Genomic DNA, 19,519 nt, shown 5'->3' with positions numbered 1-19,519 from the left:
ATATCTTGCAGAGGGATGCAGCAGTCTCAAAATTGCAAAGCTTCTGAAGCGTGATCATCGAACAATCAAGCGTTTCATTCAAAATAGTCAACAGGGTCGCAAGAAGCGTGTGGAAAAACCAAGGCGCCAAATAACTGCCCATGAACTGAGAAAAGTCAAGCGTGCAGCTGCCAAGATGCCACTTGCCACCAGTTTGGCCATATTTCAGAGCTGCAACATCACTGGAGTGCCCAAAAGCACAAGGTGTGCAGTACTCAGAGACATGGCCAAGGTAAGAAAGGCTGAAAGACGACCACCACTGAACAAGACACACAAGCTGAAACGTCAAGACTGGGCCAAGAAATATCTCAAGACTGGTTTTTCTAAGGTTTTATGGACTGATGAAATGAGAGTGAGTCTTGATGGGCCAGATGGATGGGCCCGTGCTGGATTGGTAAAGGGCAGAGAGCTCCAGTCCGACTCAGACGCCAGCAAGGTGGAGGTGGAGTACTGGTTTGGGCTGGTATCATCAAAGATGAGCTTGTGGGGCCTTTTCGGGTTGAGGGTGGAGTCAAGCTCAACTCCCAGTCCTACTGCCAGTTTCTGGAAGACACCTTCTTCAAGCAGTGGTACAGGAAGAAGTCTGCATCCTTCAAGAAAAACATGATTTTCATGCAGGACAATGCTCCATCACACGCGTCCAAGTACTCCACAGCGTGGCTGGCAAGAAAGGGTATAAAAGAAGAAAAACTAATGACATGGCCACCTTGTTCACCTGATCTGAACCCCATTGAGAACCTGTGGTCCATCATCAAATGTGAGATTTACAAGGAGGGAAAACAGTACACCTCTCTGAACAGTGTCTGGGAGGCTGTGGTTGCTGCTGCACGCAATGTTGATGGTGAACAGATCAAAACACTGACAGAATCCATGGATGGCAGGCTTTTGAGTGTCCTTGCAAAGAAAGGTGGCTATATTGGTCGCTGGTTTGTTTTTGTTTTGTTTTTGAATGTCAGAAATGTGTATTTGTGAATGTGGAGATGTTATATTGGTTTCACTGGTAAAAATAAATAATTGAAATGGGTATATATTTGTTTTTTGTTAAGTTGCCTAATAATTATGCACAGTAATAGTCACCTGCACACACAGATATCCCCCTAAAATAGCTAAAACTAAAAACAAACTAAAAACTACTTCCAAAAACATTCAGCTTTGATATTAATGAGTTTTTTGGGTTCATTGAGAACATGGTTGTTGTTCAATAATAAAATTATTCCTCAAAAATACAACTTGCCTAATAATTCTGCACTCCCCGTAAAGCTACTATAAAGCAGCTGTGGTGAGTCTTGATGATGACCATGAACACCACAGCTGCTCTGTACTGATCCAACATAGGGCATTAGTATAAAGGTCAGCACAGTTACCACCATTAGCTTTAAATTTCCTATCTATTAATTGTCAGTGAGCAGTCCTTACCTTTTTATATAACTCTCTTCTTCCTCTCCTGTCCTGTATTTTCTGCATATTCCTCCATCTCTGACTGAAGTTATCGCTCATCCTTTCCTCTCCCTGGGAAATAGAGCAGCTGCACATTTAGCTCACAGACACACTGTGTGACAAACTGCACAGAAACAGTTTGTGTGTTTGCTGAGGTTTGTTGAGCTGTTGGGAACATTACATTTAAAATCACCTGCCACTTAAAAAATGTTACTCCCTTAATGTTCGCTACTCTTCTGTAGGAGTAGTAGAATTTAGCCTATTTAATGGTTTATGATCAGCACCAGTGATGGATACACCAGCAGGACTGTCTTTGTAATTGTTGTATCTATTTAGGTTAAAATTAGTTTCAGATCTGGAAGTTGCTCATTGACATGAAATAATAACTCATCTCAGATGTGTTAAAACAAGCCTGTAAAAAAATTGAAAGGTGGTGAAAGTAGATATATATACGTTAAAATTTAGGGCATAACAGTGAAAAGTTGTCTGATAAATACTCAAGTAGAATTTTCAGGTATCTGTATTTTACTTAAGTACTGTAATGAAGTATCTGTATGCTGTTACTTATAACACATTGCAAAGGCAAATTATTTCATGAGTGGCTCATCACCATAGTTACAAGACTCTTGCAGGCATATTATCTGCTCTGATCAAGCCACTGTCCAAAAGAAAACATCCTAATGGAGGAGAGTGATTTCAGAAACAAGTCTAGACATACTGTACTAAGCCGGACGGATGTGACATTTATCAGCAGATTTCACTGATCGCCTCTAATGAGGCCAATGATTGCAACCGTTGGTGGATTTGGAAATGTTTTCCATCACAGGTCTGTAATTTTATAAACAATTTCCTGTGACGTTTTTTGCAAAAAAAGGCTTCTAATTGCAAATAAAAGTTAATGTCATTCAGACAGTGTTCGGTTGCGTTTTTTTCTCCAGTTAATTATTTCTAATTAAATGCTGGTAAGACAGAAGATGAACTTAACATGCAAAAAATGAGAGTGGAAAAAAACACATAATAAGCCAGTGGGAGTTTGCATAAATAAATGAATAATTAACAAATATTAGCATGAATATGAATTAAGCAGTTCTTTTTTAAAAATCCATTTTAATTGGTAAAAAAAAGGCCCTTTTCAGGGAACTTACTAATTAGTTATTAGAAAATTCGGAATAAATGATATACATGTAAAATGGGTCCTGTGTTTTTTTTATAATTGTGTCAAATAGTGCTTTGTTTTATTGTCAAGGTGAGACTATTTAAAAAGTTTAAAACATTACAAATAAACCGTCAAGTTAACATAGCATTGTTTGGAAGCACAAACCTCCACGGAAAGGGAGTAAAATTCAGCTTTATTCCCTCACAAGTAATGCTGTTATGTTAAAGCCGATGCTGCTCTCAGATATAATACAAGGTCAGCTCAGTGACTGGCCACATAACAAGGATATGAGCAGGCAAAGTAGCCTGTAATCATCGCCCTAGATGCTTGATTTTCATAATGGGTCATTCATCAGTTGTAATTTGTTAAGCTAATCTTCCCATTTAGTTCTGTGAGGGAAAAATTAACCCAGCCAATTCACGCTGGTGAAAGAACCCTTTATCAACGTAATGGTAAATTGAGAGGTCACATTAAGATGGCAGCTTGGGGAACCAGAACCCACACTTAGATCGTGACCTCTCACCTCTGTCAGTAATTATCAGCGAGATCAAAATATACTAATGAAGAGCAGATTAAAGTGTTTCAGATCCAAAGCCCATGCTGGATTAAATTACTATTCCAGGTCAGTGGGTTATATATAGTCTACAGCAGGGGTGTCCAAACTCCGGCCTGCGGGCTGCAGTTGGCCCGCGGCCCATTTTTAATTGGCCCGCAAGTAATTTTATAAATAGAATTGAATATGGCCCGCACTTCAACTTTTGCTTGAGTGTATTGCACTTCTTAGTTTTAACACCAGGGGGAGCTACTGTTGATCAAGGCAGTTGCTCCACCAAAAAGGACAATCACAGAAGAAATTTACCCCAAGTTACTAAACATGGCAGAACCAAAGAAGCGAAAGGTAGAAAGTGAGTGCAGAAAATTTCAGACACGGTGGGAGAGTGAATTCTTCAAAGAATTCAAGGGGAAGTGTGTCTGTTTGATCTGCACTGAAACTGTGGCAGTTATGAAAGAGTATAATGTACGACGTCATTATGAAACCAAACATCAGGCCTATGCATCCTACACTGGTGCTGAGCGAGAGCAGAAATTAAAGCAAAGGGTAGCTCTCCTGCGGGGTCATCAACAGTATTTTTTTCGTGCTCAAAAGGTCCAGGAAAAGGCTACAATAGCCAGCTATGAGGTCGCCCAACTCATCGCAAGACATGGCAAGCCTTTATTGTTTTTTCTCTGATCTGTAAATCTTCTGTCTAAGATGAAATCTGAGGCTGCTGTTCTGAGAATGAGCTACCAAAGCTTTTTCTGAATAAATCAATAAAGATCCATTTATGGAAAGCTGTGATGAAGGCAGTTTTGTCATTTTTAATTATATTCAACAATATAACATATTCGACCACTTTTAAGTGATTTTTCTAACTTTAATACACTAAAGTTAAGGTTATATACCTAATTTCTAGTAAGTGGCCCAGCCCCTCCTATATTTTTATGTATGTGGCCCTCGGTGAAAAAAGTTTGGACACCCCTGGTCCACAGTATGTAGAGCTTCTCTATAGCTTCTCTATGGCTCTATAGCTGTTATCACTTTGCAGAAGGCAGATTGCATTAGACTAAGATATTTGTTCAGTGCAAACAACTCACAGATATGCTGTCAAATACCAGGTGTCCTACATAGCATACAGTAGTGGAAGTAAAGACCACTGTAAACACAGTCTGTATGTACAGACTGCAGCAGAGACCCAGTGAGCCAAACAGGTGTTTTCAGATAATCTGGCTAATTAGACTTCTGTTGTTGGCTGACCTGCTATACGCTGCAAAATACAGGAGGTCACCAAAAAGCCTCTGAACCACTGAATGCATAAACACCTCTTTCTTCTAAGCATCTAAGACGGCAAACGACTTTAAGCAAGGGGGAAAAGAAGAATTAAAAAACAACATACAAAATCATAAGTGCTCAGTTTAAATGAATTAATCAGAACTGAATCAACTATTACAATAATCAATGAGTAACCATTCAAACAAGAAAAAAAGAATTATTGATAATGAAACCAATATTTAGCTGCACCCCTACAGTTCATACAAGCACACATGTTGTATCTAAAAACAGGCAGTGCTGACCAATTGTGCAGGGATGACATTTCACTGACAGCAGTCTTGCTTCTTGCTCTTCGAGGTATATATATATATATATATATATATATATATATATATATATATATATATATATATATATATATATATATATATATATATATATATATATATAATGAATTATAATGACTTTCAAACTTTGTTTTCATTGTCTCTGTTTTGCCTGAAAATGCAGGCCTTTGACAAAATGTCAAAGTTTACGAAAGCAAGATGTCTGACTGCACGAAAGAAATCCATGACAGCTGAAATAGGCTCCAGCCCATCCCCAACCTTGAATTGGGGAACTTATTTATTAAATGTTTAAAAATATTTAATTAACTCATGTTGATTGTACTTAAATTGTAAAAACATTTTATTTACTATAAACAATTTTGTACTGAGCAAAATGGTTTAATTCTTATGCATATTCACATGTGAGATATAAGAATTTTACATTACTCCTTTACTTTCAGAAAACCTAAATAATCTACAAAAGTTTGATTTTTATTTATTATAAGTAATACTTAGACTGTCTACAAGTTAAGACACGAATAAATGTAAATCTATAAGGCACTGAATCTGTAGCATTCACAATATAACACAAGTTATAGTCTAAGAAGAGAGAATGAATTACATTAAATGTACGAACCACATCAAGTTAAAATAACAACCTGTACTATAAATACAGATTTAGCATGAAATAAATGTAAACCATTATAACACACAGCTGAAGCTACTGTTTTTCCTATCAAAACACATACTGAAATGAAAAGAGACACACTAGAAGCTAAAATGTATGATAATCAAATGCTTACTTATTAAATTCAGAAACATTTGAAACAACATTCAATAGCGAGAACATGGCGGTGCCTCTAGAGTGAGAAAACGTTATGCTTCAGGGCATGAGTCCAGGCATGCACAAATGAAGCAAACAGAGCCCTGGGTGGTTTTACATATCTCTTTTTAGTAACATTTAATTGAGTAAAATGTGCTTATTTTACACTGGCTCAGTATACTTTGTAATTTAAAATTAATATGTGTAGAACTGACACACAAATCTAACAAATAAGCTTAATTAAAATATGCATAACTCATACGCGATCCTGAGAAAGCATCTAATCAGGAGGTGAAATAACCTGTGTAGGTGTACGTGTTGACGGCATATGGAGGCCTTCAACATGACTGATTTATAAAGAATATATACGATAACAATCACTTCATCTCATTTTGGCAGTTTCATATACATTGCTTAGCAAATTTATTAATCTACCTGTAATAAAAAAAAATATGAATAAATAGATAATTTAGAAATCTGTCAAAACAAAAATTAACTGAACTGAATTCACATTTTTAAGTTCAAACTTGAGCTGGCACACTGGACTTTAATGAAGTCAGAAACTAATCAAAGCTAACATTTAACCACTAAAACAATTTTTTCTGTTCAGGAACAGAGTCTTAATCAAACACAGCAAGATGTTTTACTATTTTATCTGCTTTTTGTAAAACGGTACATTTGAAAATTGACAAGAAGAAGCACAAACCTCCACCACAGTAGCTCACTCTCTGGGCTCTATTTACTTTTAAGGGACTATTACTGTATTTTGTATATATTTGTTGTCTTTGTTTCTTTGTTTAACCATACTTTAATAAGTTTGTAGTGCTTTAAACATCAGATAAGATTAGCACAGCAGATGTTTACTTTGATTACACAAACATGGCGTAGGAGTAGGTAACAGGAGTGGATAATAGGTATTTATTTGTAAATAACTGGACATGCTTATTATTTAATATTATATACAGTATACTACAGCTCATTCACTTTCTCTTGACACTTTTGTAACGCATTTTGTGGTCAATCTGAACGGAAGGAAGAGGTCAGAGGTTAAAATTGACATTTTTGGATGCAAACTATGATGTAATATTTAGAATCCCCATAAACCGATGTCATTTCCCAAAAATAAGGTTAAGGTTACTTTATTTATACCCACAGGTAAATTTGCTTTACAGAAAAAATGATAGCATGTTACCAATACAAATGAAGGCAGAATAATTTAAAGCTTAGTTTTAAATATAAAAGACAGTTTATGAAAGTTTCAGTTGTCTGACCTTGAAGAAGAGGTCATTGATCCAAAATAATAATTTCCTGTTAAGTCTAATTGTTGAATGTTGTCATTGTGTTTCTTAAATTTGTAAAGTCTTAGTTCAAGCATTAGGATCAAGACATTCCTTTGTCTCTGACCACCTCTCCAGCCACTCTGTGCTGGGGGAGGTTTTATCACAGACACATCCTATCTGAAAGATCTGTTTCCTGTAATGTTGCTTCCTGCTTTTATGGCCCTTTTGGTCAGCAGGAGGTCACACAAACGCACACCCATGACACACACACAGACATTTTCACATGCATATACACACACACACACACATACACACACGTTCTTGCACATGCATACAGGTGCTTACACATACACCCACATAGTGCATTGTCGTAGAACCAAGGGGGGGTTTATGGAGGGAAGTGCTTGTGCTGTGATGTGTACTGTAACTGTCATGTCAATAAAAAGGCTACGAGGACAGCTGCTCTTTGAAGGATTTGGGTTTGGAGTCAGGTGAGGAGCGTGAGCTCCAAGAGCTGGTTCTGACCCAAAACTTCCCTCGTTAGCGAGTGAAAAACCGGTTGAAGATGTTCTGTTATGTCTTGCGTTGTTCATGAGGAATACGGGGCATGTGGAAACACAGACCCAACATTTCCTCACGTCATTACCTACAAACAGTGACAGTAAAAAAAAATAGCTCTGTAAGGATCAATATATTGGCCCTGAAGGAAAGGTCAGAGAGCAAATGTGACATGATATTTTAAATCTTTATACAGTGTTTTCTATATGTTGATGATACAAAACACACTTGTGAGAATCAAATAGTTTAGGTTATGAGGGGTTTTTTTGTCAATTTCTAACCAATAAATCATTCAGTTGACCCTGAAGATCTTAGCAGATGTACGCCAGATCTTAGTGGATTGCTCATATGACTTATATACTACAAAATTAATTCCAAGTGTTTTGGACAAGCTCGTTTACAGACAGAAAGAACGACGCGCATGCAAACAACATAGCCTCGGTGATGGAGGTAATTATATTTTAACATTAAAGTATCATTCCAATTAAAGGGCTTGCACATACTAGTGGGTTATCATTACAGAAACATAAAAACATATTTTGGTAATTACCAGTACTGCTAATCTAGGTCATCAATTCAAACTAATGCTGTGGTAAATTATATCTATAGAGCACTTAAAGTAAAATCACATGTTTGACAAAGTGCAGAAAAACACAACAACAAATCAATAAAACATTTAAAATAAATCCTTAAAAAGTATATTTTAAGCAGAATAACAGAATAAGAGAGAGCCGAGGCGTTTCCTGTTTGTCGGGATTTATTTGGCAACAATAACCAGTTTGCTCTACATCATCACGTGGCTAAAGACCATGTTTGTGCGATAGATTCCTATCACAGTCTGTGGCGTTGGCTGGTTCATAATTTCTGCCCTAAGCCACTAGCTGCGGGACATCAGTTGTGCCATTTATTGCTTACTGACTAGATAAATTATAGATTAGTTTACACACAAACACTTTACACTTACACGGTTTCTTCTTCTTCACCCAGCAGTTTTAAAATTCCTGGCATGTATTTTCCTGGAAGCAAAAAAAATATTTTTTCCATTACCTATAAAAAAAAAATATTTATAGACTCGAAAAAGAAAAAAAATGAATTGTTTGTAATAATTTTGCACTTGAGCCATAAGCCTCACAACATCTTAAAACTGCATGAGCAATTTAAAGAGTAAGTCCGGGCTTACCCCAGCTAAAGCCGGTGAGCGACTGTAGATAAGCAGTAAAATTGGGCTTACTCTGCTGGATGCGCTGTGGAAAATAGGCTATAGACTTTACGCATCATGCACCTCAGCCTGTACATCAACTCTTTGTGATCACTGGCTGTCTACTGTCTCGTCAATATGTTATTTTAACATGTTCCAGGTACAAACTCCATTAAAAGAGCTTTGCAGAAATTATTCACTGAATGTCTAAAAGTAGGACAGCAGCATTGTCGTGCCTTGTCTGAAGCAGCGTGTGTGTTTAGTTAAATGTCTGACTGCAGTACTAGGACACATCAGTGCTTTCTCACCAAACGCTGCGCTTGGAAGAGAAATAACTCACACACCTATGAATTTAATAATGCTAAAAGAATAAGGCCATCTTGTTTTGTCAAAATGTCCTCCTGATCGCCTCTCCCGAGCTGCCAATCTCAGCACCTCACAAGAGTAAACACTCATAATCATTGACCTGAATCCAACCTGGCATAACAAAGACACTTCCTCTGCTTGCTTGTTCAGACCGGGCTATTGATCCTGACAAACAACCTGTCCAGGGTGTGTCGCAGTCATCTAACACTTCTCTCCTCGTGTCTCAGTTCTGTTACCTCTATCAACAGATCCCTTCTTTGCGTTGCAACGCAAACACTCAGTGGATTTTACCTTCAATAAGCAGAGCCATAACAACTCACTAAGTGTTTGTTCAAGCAAAAGGTGGGGAGAAGTGCAGGAGGGAGCGAGAGAGGGAGGCAGTGATGATAAATCACCAGTGAGGACTATGTGAAGCTGACAGTATTACATCCTTGGACTGTTCCTCAGTAGGCAAGGTTAGGCTGTCTATCGGTGGGCTGTGGCTCCCTCTGAGCCTCCAGGAAAGGCAAAATTAGGCAATTACAGGCAAATAAATCTTGTATCCTGTGACAGCAGCTTTCAGAGTCTGAGTGTAAAATGGTGTTAGGATTCAGATGGAGTGCTTCTGTGCATCAGGACTTGGGTGTGCATTATGTACTCTACTAAAAATGAAGGAAGGTCCCCTTCTTGCGACTAAGAGCTGCAGGGGCTAATTCTCTATGCAGCCAACCAATAAAAAAAAATATGGTTTGAATTTGAGAAACATGTGGGAGCCCAATTTAAGGCCAGAGATACTTGATTGTCTCGTACGATGTCGGAGATATCGCTTGCGTCGTAATTGCTGGTTGTATTGTAATATGGAGTGGTTGGCTGTTTTCAACTGGCAAATTAGATTTTAGCTGTGAGGATGCAGCACATGTGAAGAACCCATAAAGACACAATCAGTGCCTCAGTGCGTAAGTATAAAAATAACTAAATTGAATAAGTTCCCCCAGAGCACTGTGGTGTGGGGAGTAAAGATAAGTCAAAATATTTAAAAAATGTGCACCGTAAATGCCGTTTAAGTAAGTATATCTAGATATTATCAGGATAATGTACCAAAAGCATCAAAGTAAATATCGCTGCAGGGGAATTCCTTGTGTAAATGCCATTGGATGTAACTGGATATTTATTATATCCATAGTTTTGATTATTACCTTTAAAAGTTACACCCTGTGACTCTGTAGCTTCTAGAACCACCCTCTGCAATAACTTGAAGTCATCTCGTCTGTGTGACTTTCTCACTCTGAGAACTGTGTTGTGTTTACTGTGTTGCTTCAGTTCATTGAGGTTTGCAGGCATTCATTTATGCACAGTTCACTTAAGGTCCCACCACAGCATTTCAGTCAGGCTGAGGTCTGGACTTAAGGCCATTGCAACACTGTGATTCTTTCTGTTTCTGTTGTTGTGCTTGGGATCGTTCACCTGCTTCATGATTAGGTTTGGGTCAAGCTTTAGCTGTTGGGCAGATGGCCCCACGTTTAACTCTAGAACATTTTGGTACATAGAGGAGGTCTTCATGGCCAACTGAGTGGCCAAGATGCCCAGGTCGTGTAGCTGCAAAACTAGCCCAGATCATAGCTAAACATCTCGGTTTTGGTCTTCCAAAATCTTCCAAATAAGTCATGCTTATTCAGTGTTTTTCTAATTGTATTGTCATGAACTTTAACATTTCACATGTTAACAAAGGCCTGTAGAGTCTGAGATGTTGCTCTTGGGTTATTTGCAGTTTGTCTGAGCATTGCACAGTCTGACCTTCATGTGAACTGACTGAGATATCTACTCCTGGGCAGATTGCTCCAAGCCATCTAACTGCCAAAATTTCTGCTTTTTTAGAGATGCTCACACTTCAGTTACTCAATTAATGAAGTGCACTTGCTCATGAGCACCTGGCTGCTACTCACCCTCTTAGTTCCTCTGGAAGTAGTAAATTATTCACATGGCTGTAGATACAAAATCAGAACATTTTGAACTAACGCCAAGTATTAGAGAAAACTTTGTTAGCCTGTACCACAGGCAAAGACACACGAGTGTGTATGAGTATGAGTGTTGTAGGCTTGTTTTGATTGTCTTGCTAAATTATCTACATGTAAAATTCGTAAACTTTTTACTAGCAAAAGCTTAGTTTTAAGAAAAAATGAATAATAATAATAATAATAATAACTAAATATGCATTTATGTAGCTTTTTTTTTAAACACAGTATTCTTGGTTAGAAGAGAAAACTGAAAGAAAAACACCAGAAACCTTGTTCAGATTGTATAATAAAAATCACATTATGAAAAGTGTTTCTAATCATTGGATATTCAGTGTACTGGGTAATAGAACCAACACGAGTCAGCAGGCAGTAAACTGCTTGAAGATTAGCTTAGCTTTACAGATGGGATGTTTTTCTTTCTCATCAAACCTCCGGGTCGACTCAGACATTTTGGTGCGGCACTTTCATGTTCATCCTGTGCCTCTTTGGGTCAATCAGCAGTTTACCTAACATGTATTCTAAATTGGCTCTACGTGTGGTAATGAGATTGTTTGATTGCCTTTCTCTTTGTGTTAGTCCTGTCATGGATGTGATGTACCCTGCTTCTCTCCCTAGAAAAGATCGGCTCCAGCCACCCCACCCTCAAACCTTCGGTGACCCAAGTAGTTAAAGAAACGGATGGATGTGTGATTCTGTTTAATTCAATTTTTTATTTTGATTCATTCACCAACTTGTCTGTTACCTGTTAGCAGTGTTAGTCAAGTTACTTGAAAAAAGTAATCAGTAACTAATTACTGATTACTTCCCCCAAAAAGTAATCCCGTTACTTTACTGATGCCTTTTTTTCAAAAGTAATTAATTACTTAGTTACTTTTTAAAAACACGATTTACAACCTGAATAGGTGATAAAGCGATAGATCTGTCAGCCCAATTCTACTTTTTCTGCATAATCCATCAATAAAATGTAATCAAATAGAAAAGTCTCTTTTTAAAACTTGTTTTATTATTTTTAATCTTTTAACTTTATGCATCAAGCAAAAATTTAATTATATGCAACATTCTCTGACTTGAAGAAATTAGTTTAACATTTAAACTTATTTTCTGCACATTCCAGCACATAAAATAAAATATTTTTTGTGTTTACACTCAGACTTTCAAATAGATGCAAGTAAAACACAGCAGAAAATAAATAAAATCAAAGACTAGCGGTCCTGTTGCTCTATTTTCACCTGTAAAGCAGGACTGCGGTAGGCGGAGGGTTACCCTGGTGCAGGTCAGTGTTGCCAACTTAGCGACTTTGTCGCTATATTTATCGAGTTTTCAGACCCCTTAGCGACTTTTTTTCTAAAAAATGTCGCTAAAAAAAGACGTGAAAGTGCTTTTACTCTCAACAAGCAGCGGGTGCTGTAACGCAGTCAGTTCTTCTTTTACTCTTACGCTGTTTTGTGGATCACAAGATTTAAAACTACTTATAAACACACACACAATAACTCCACCAGAGTGCCTGTTTCGGGCCACTTTTGCCTGTCCAAGCCCGGGTAAAGGAGCAGGGTTGGAATTGTGACATTAAAAAAAACAATAATTGCTAAAAGAAATTTAATTTGTAGTTCTAAATAAACTCTAAATGCATTTAGGACGTTTTTTACTCACTTTATGTCTCTTCCACGATGTTATTTCTCTCTCCAACAATATAGGTTACAATTAGATTAGCATGACCAATTATGCAAATTAGGCGATGATGTCATTTAGCGACTTCAAGCGACTTTTAGGACAACCAATAGCGATTTTCCTTACTGAGGAGTTGGCAACACTGGTGCAGGTGTGCCGCAGCGGTCAGTTGAAGAATCCGCGAGTTTCTCTGTGAATTTCCCATTACGTCGTTGCGCACTCGGAGCTTGTTTAGGGTTTTTGTCGGTGTAAAAAGAAGTTTTCTTCCCACGCACAACGGAGGCTAATGTTTTGGTCACTTTTTATGGAATCAAACTCAAAGTAAGGTCAGTACTTCCACGCTTTAAACGCTGCACGCTCATACTCTCTCCTGCACTCGATATATGATCCATTGTTAATCTGCACACAGCTGTTGTCACTAACGTCGCACTCGCTTACGTCACTGTCATGAGACATTCTTGCAAAAGAATCACGGTTTTAGTAATGCAGTAACGCAGCGTTCCTACAGGAAAAGTAACGGTAATCTAATTACCGTTTTAGCAATAGTAATCCCTTACTTTACTCGTTACTTGAAAAAAGTAATCAGATTACAGTAATGCGTTACCATCTCTGCCTGTTAGCATAAACAGGGTTAAGCAGTACGCTAAATCTCAACAGTAAGTCACATAATCAAAGGAGAGTAAAGTACCAAAAACCTGCACAGGAAAGAAAATCACCAAGAGCAAATCGTTTGTGTAACTCACACATTCACAAATGTCTCATCACTACTTAACTCATGTGACTAGGGGACCCTAACCTTGCAGGTCATAGCAGTTCATCAACTGGCACATAAATCCAGTGGCATGTTTTTAAAAAGTCCATTTGTCTTTTGGGGTGTAACGGCATCAGAATTTACCTCAACGAGACATAAGTGAGTTTGTTTTTTTTGTTTTCAGTTTGCATTCGGGTCATACTCTCGTAACAGAGGAGGACACACTTGCATTCAACCAATATGGTTGTGTAGACTGTGTACCAGTTGATATTCACAGCATGAAATCACACTTCGGTGCTCCTGACTTCACCAGAAGACGGGCTGAGTCTGGAAATAGCAAAGATACATTTAATGATAGTGAAACAGAGGTATAGTTAGTATTCATGAAGGGACACGCCACTCCAGCGCCCGTTCTGCTACACAGGGACATGGCTGGCCAAACACAGCAGCTTGAGGTAAATGCACAGAGGTAGTTTATAATGTTTGGGAGCTATAAACATTCTGCCCTTGGCTCTTCCCTAGCAGACGGACCATGGAGAATTTTACTACTGCCATAAAGCATGTTCATCTTCTGCCTCTCCTCTAGCTTCCCCTCAGTTATAACACACACAGAAGCAGGCACGTACACAAACACAATCACACAATCCCATCCATGTCATATTTCACAAACACCTTGTGCATTAAAATGAAGAAAGAGACCAGGAATATCTTCTGTAAACAGACTGGTCCATGGTACGCCTCACTGATGTGACGCTTACCAAAAAAACTAAAAGTGGGTTTACTTTCCGACTGTTTTCAGTTTGAAATCTGAATTTCAGTTTTATTGTGTGAATGAGGGGGAAGAGGGAAACAGTGGTGCCGTGAGAATTAAATGATACTTTTCCTTATAAAATGTCCTCTATATTTCATATGAGACAGTCAAGACAAAAACAATCTGGCTGAAGTAAGAAAACACATACAAATATACTTTTCCTGGGTAGTGAAATCACTGAGCAATCCCACTCATAACCCAGGCTGGAAAAACTAAGTGAACCTTTGTGCTACTGACTTCTCTAAAAGCTCCTTGGCGTCAGGTGTTCCAATTAAGGAGATGGGATTTATAGTGTGAACAGGAGATGCACAAAGCTGGGAAAGGCCACAACAGCATTTCTAAAGACCTGTATTTCCATCAGTCCACAAAAAAACAAACTGCACAAATAGAGAAGATTTAGGGCTTTTGCTACTCCCTTTGGAACAAGCAAGCCAGAAAAAAGGGGGAAAATAATCCAAGAATAACAGCAAAAACACCTGCAGAAAATGTGTTAGTTTTTTATTTTTTTAGCTTTTTTCATGTGTCCACAAAAAGAAAAATCAAATAAGAAAGGTGTTAATGGAAGGACTCAACGGAGGAAATCGCTGCTCTCCAAAAAACATTGCAGCACGTTTCAAGTGTGCAAGACCACCTGGATGTTCTAACACTTCTGAAACATTTTTCATTGGGCAGATAAGACAAAAATCTACTTTTGGGGGGAAAGCAGGCAAAAAGGCAGAGTACACCAAAACTAACATTTTGCTTCAACACTGAAGCTCAGTGGAGGCAGCATCAGGGTTTCGGGGTACTTTTCTTCCTTTTCATGGCATTTAGCAAACCACATTTTCTGCACAAAAGAGACTCTTATAATTGTTCCAGATAGCTCCATCCCAAGTATCAAACACTGTCTTGGGTTTCTGGACTCCTCTACTACAGCGGTCCCCAACCTTTTTTGCACCACGGCCCGGTTTAATTTCAGACAATATTTTCACGGACCGGCCTTTAAGGTGTTAATGTGTTAATACGACCAAGACAAAAACTGTGGTATTTTGTAAATATAATAATAAAGGCAAATTCACAGTGTAATTGTGTAACTTTATTAGCAGCGTCCTCCTGAAATGCACTAACAACATTGAGAGTAACGTCCTCCTCTCTGCCCCTTAATTCTCTCTGGTCGCTATGGTAGTGTGTAAATATTTCTTTCAAAATAAGACACGCAACAACAACGCGATAAATTTCACACCAGAGCCTCAACCCTCACGGCCAGGTATGAAACGATTCACGGACCATTCCAGTCTGTGGCCTGGGGGTTGGGAACCGCTGCTCTACTAAACCTAGCTTGCATGACCTCTGTCATGTCACGAAGCTGATGTGATCTTAGTTGTTTCCTCTGAAAGAATTGCTAATCTTAGATTAATATATTTTTAACGAGAAATTGGTGCAAATTGATCATGCTTTTATCTTTTTTCATTTGGACTATTGCGCCTCCCAATTTAAATATCCTAACAGAGGTGGGACCAAGTCATTGTTTTGCAAGTCTCAAGTAAGTCTCAAGTCTTTATCCTCAAGTCACAAGTCAAGTCTCAAGTAATGTCAGGCAAGTCAGAGTCGAGTCTCAAGTCACTGGTGTAAAAGTCCGAGTAAAGTCACAAGTCTGAAACTTTGAATTTCAAGTCCTTTCAAGTCTTTAAAAAAAAAAACGTAAAAATAATGTTGCAGTTATGCTAAATGTAAATATTAGACCATGTAATTTTAAAATCTGTGTTTTTCTCAACACATGACGAAATAGTGAAGTTGGAAAATATACACAAATTGTGAAATTGCACCTCTATAAAATGCAGCTCAATTAAACCTAGCTCCAATAATAATTTTCACCGACAGTTCTGAGATAAGCTGCATGTTATTCTTGGATGCGGTTGTAGGGCCGGCTTTAAAATCGCATGACAAAAATATCATACACATTAAAAAAAACTGTATCACCAACGTAGCCTGGACAAGATTTGCTTAGATGAAGTCGTGATCTCATCAAGAGAGAAGCACCACCTACCGTTCTTTATGCAACTTCAACTGTCGGAGAAAGTTGGAAGTTGTTCCATCTCTGTCTGTGATTCTCTTCTTGCATGTTTTGCATATTGCATTTCAGTTTTTTGTTGACTACTTCATAGTTTATGTACCTGAAAAAAATAACTCCTTGCAGCATTTTTGAGCGTTTTTTTTTTTTTTTTTTAATCTGGTTAATTTGATTGACTGTGCTACAGCTCACGCACACATACGTACGGAGTGTGGTTTGAATAAATGAATCAATGAATTGAATTAATGGTGCACACTTTCTATATAATATGTATGTTAAATTTTATATTTGGGGTGAAATATCAAGTCTTTTCAAGTAAACCGGTTCAAGTCCAATTCAAGTCCCAGGTCATTGGTGTAAAAGTCCAAGTCAAGTCACAAGTCTTAGAACATTTTTTCAAGTCAAGTCTAAAGTCATAAAATTAATGACTCGAGTCTGACTTGAGTCCAAGTCATGTGACTCGAGTCCACACCTCTGTATCCTAACACAAGATCAGCAAAGTCACTTGCAGGCTGGCCTTTTAACTAATTCCAGGAAGAGATCTCATGCCTCTCCAGTTTTAAACTCTCTTCACCGGTTCTCTGTCAGTTTTAAAATTCTTGTTTTAAAAAGCTGTGAACGGTAAAGCACCCAAGTATCCCTCAGAGCCTTCATTGATCTACTCTTCTAACCGGTCCCTTTGGTCTTCAGAGCAGAGATTACTTCGGGTGCCTCGCACTCATTTTAAAATCGCAGGGTTAGTCCTCTTGGGATAGTGGCTCCAAAAACTTTGGATTGAGTTACCTTCATTCCTTTATTTTTTTTTAACAAAGGAATGTCTCTACCTATTGAAAACGGCTAAAGAATTTCATGTTTAGACAAACATTTAGGTAATCATGGCTGACCTTGCATTTTCATGAGGCTGTTTTTGGTTGTGTTGTATTATTTCTTTTTCATGGTGCCTTTACTGTGTGTACTTTCTGTTTCCGTGAAAGGTGCATTATAAATACATTTTACTTACCTGACTTACTTGCTTAATTATTCAATGTACAGACTTTATATGTATTTTTTTATTATTTACTTACCTTAGTTTGGTTTTCTTTTTCTAAATGAATTTGGTGTGGCAGTGTGAATAGTTTGTTATGTTTGATGCAGTTTGTGCGCACACGGGCATGAATGCAGTCATCACTGGTGCACTGAAACACTGAAGAACCTGAGCTCCATAAATGCTGCAACTCACTCATGGTGATCGTTAAAACTTACACGGAGTCTTCTGAGATTAGCCAGTGAAACACAGCTGCACCGTTTATTTCAGGACATTGTCTAGTACATGTGTAATATCTATTAGCTTCTCTGTTTTTTGGCTCTTTAATTTTTCATCTTTGATCACATTAGGTAACAGACAGCACTGGGGCAACAGATGGAAAAAGTCTCTACCCCCCCCCCCTCCACGTGACATGCTGCTTGATAATCGACACCTACATGTGAGGTGCAGCGGTAACTATGGTGATTATGTACTTATGAAATCACTTGCTAAAATCTTCCTCCAGCTATAATACTGCAATAATGATCCAGTTGCAGTTTTGCACCAGAAAATGGGGCTTCTACAAAATAGAGGACATTATTTTTACTCATTCCAGAAACTCTGCTTTTTTTGTAAATCGCCTTGGTGATTTGTTCTTAAGAAGATGGATTTCTTATAGTTAATTCACTATACTAAAGACTCTTTTGCCTGTAGGCTGAATGTACATAGTGGAAGTCAGTTTGAAGCTCGACGTGAAAATGAAAGTAGAATTCATTAAAGTTTTTATGTTTACAGCTATAATGCCAGCCTTAATTAGGTTACTATTTTTAGCAGAATGTTTCTCAGAGGTAATTTAAAACCTGTGGGAACCAGAAAGACACTGTGATGAATCTATTTTATTTGCTACTCCTCAGGCTCTCTGAGGCCTGGTTCTGCTTACCTCACAACCAGCAGTTCTTTATTGAACTTCTCTGAGGGTCTATATAACTTTGATTGAAAATAACGCAAATTACACTCTCGCCTTGTTTCAGCTTCCTCTCAGTACAAAGTTTTTAAAAGAAACTGTCCAACTGCAGTCACAGGTCACATCGACTTGTCTTCACGTCATTATCACAGGATGTCTAAACTGCTGGGTTTGAGTCGACTGTAAGGACAGAAAACTAGTAATCAACTGAAGATTTTGTATTTATACAAAGTCCTGTCAAAGTCAGAGTTACAATGGATGACAGACTTTTTCAGATCCTTCAGAGGATATTCATCTGGGAAGTGATTGTATACAGTCTATCAGATCTATTTTAATCGGTTTGGTGTCTACATAAGATACATAACATCTTGTGTTATGCATATAGTGAAAGATTAAAAAAGATATTGCTTCAAGGCCATTAATACCATTTAATTTCATAACTACATAAACTGTGCAGTATTGTAGCTCTGAGAGCCTCAAACAATTTGACCTTTAATTCAGTCCAGTGGCTGAACTCCTCGTGAGCGTACACAATGTCGGAAAAGGACTACTAGCTATTTATTCAATATTTTATAAGAAAAAGAGTCTCCAGAAATGGCTGTTGCTTTGTGAAGCTGAGCTTCCTCCTCATGTCTACCATGAATGTCTGTTCATGGCAGTCGCAGCCATCCCTGGAGCCATACCACTAGCATGGCTTGATGCTTCACTTGCTGAGAGACAGGCAGTGATTATCGAGAGACTGTGAAGAGCAACATAGTATTTTTTTTTTCTTTTTTGACATCTTTGGTTAAGAAGAGAGCTGCTAGTTCTTTTAAAGCTGCTTTCAGTGCTGTTTGCATTCAAATTCAGGGGGTCTATATTTTTCAGTTCAAACGCACCCTGTGAAATTTCAGCCCAAAACATCAAACATTTTTCCAAAACCAAAAGCAGCAAAGAGCCTCGGTGGTAAAATAGTTTTCAATGTCATCTGTGTAACTAAAATATATGTAATAGTTGTGGCCAGGGGACACACAGAACAAAAACAGTCCCAGAAGATGAAACATTTCTTAAGGAAAGCGTTAAATGCAGGACAGATGTTAAATGAGAATCTAGGGCAATAAACAAATCATTAAATTCCCTGGAAGGTGTCATTTCAGCATAGAGCTTATTCTAAACTAAGACTTAAATCAATCAAACAGAGTGAACATATGGCATGTAAGTTGGTCTTTGTAGTCATTTGGATATGAATGACTGATTAAGAATTGGTCTAACAGCTTTTTTACCTATGGCTCCCATTGGTTCACAA

The sequence above is a fragment of the Diplotaxodon limnothrissa genome, linkage group LG1 (assembly GCF_057381915.1).
Source record: "Diplotaxodon limnothrissa isolate DT_005_m linkage group LG1, D_limnothrissa_male_GT1.1, whole genome shotgun sequence".
Taxonomy (NCBI): Eukaryota; Metazoa; Chordata; class Actinopteri; order Cichliformes; family Cichlidae; genus Diplotaxodon; species Diplotaxodon limnothrissa.
Note: the sequence above shows the minus strand (reverse complement) of the source record.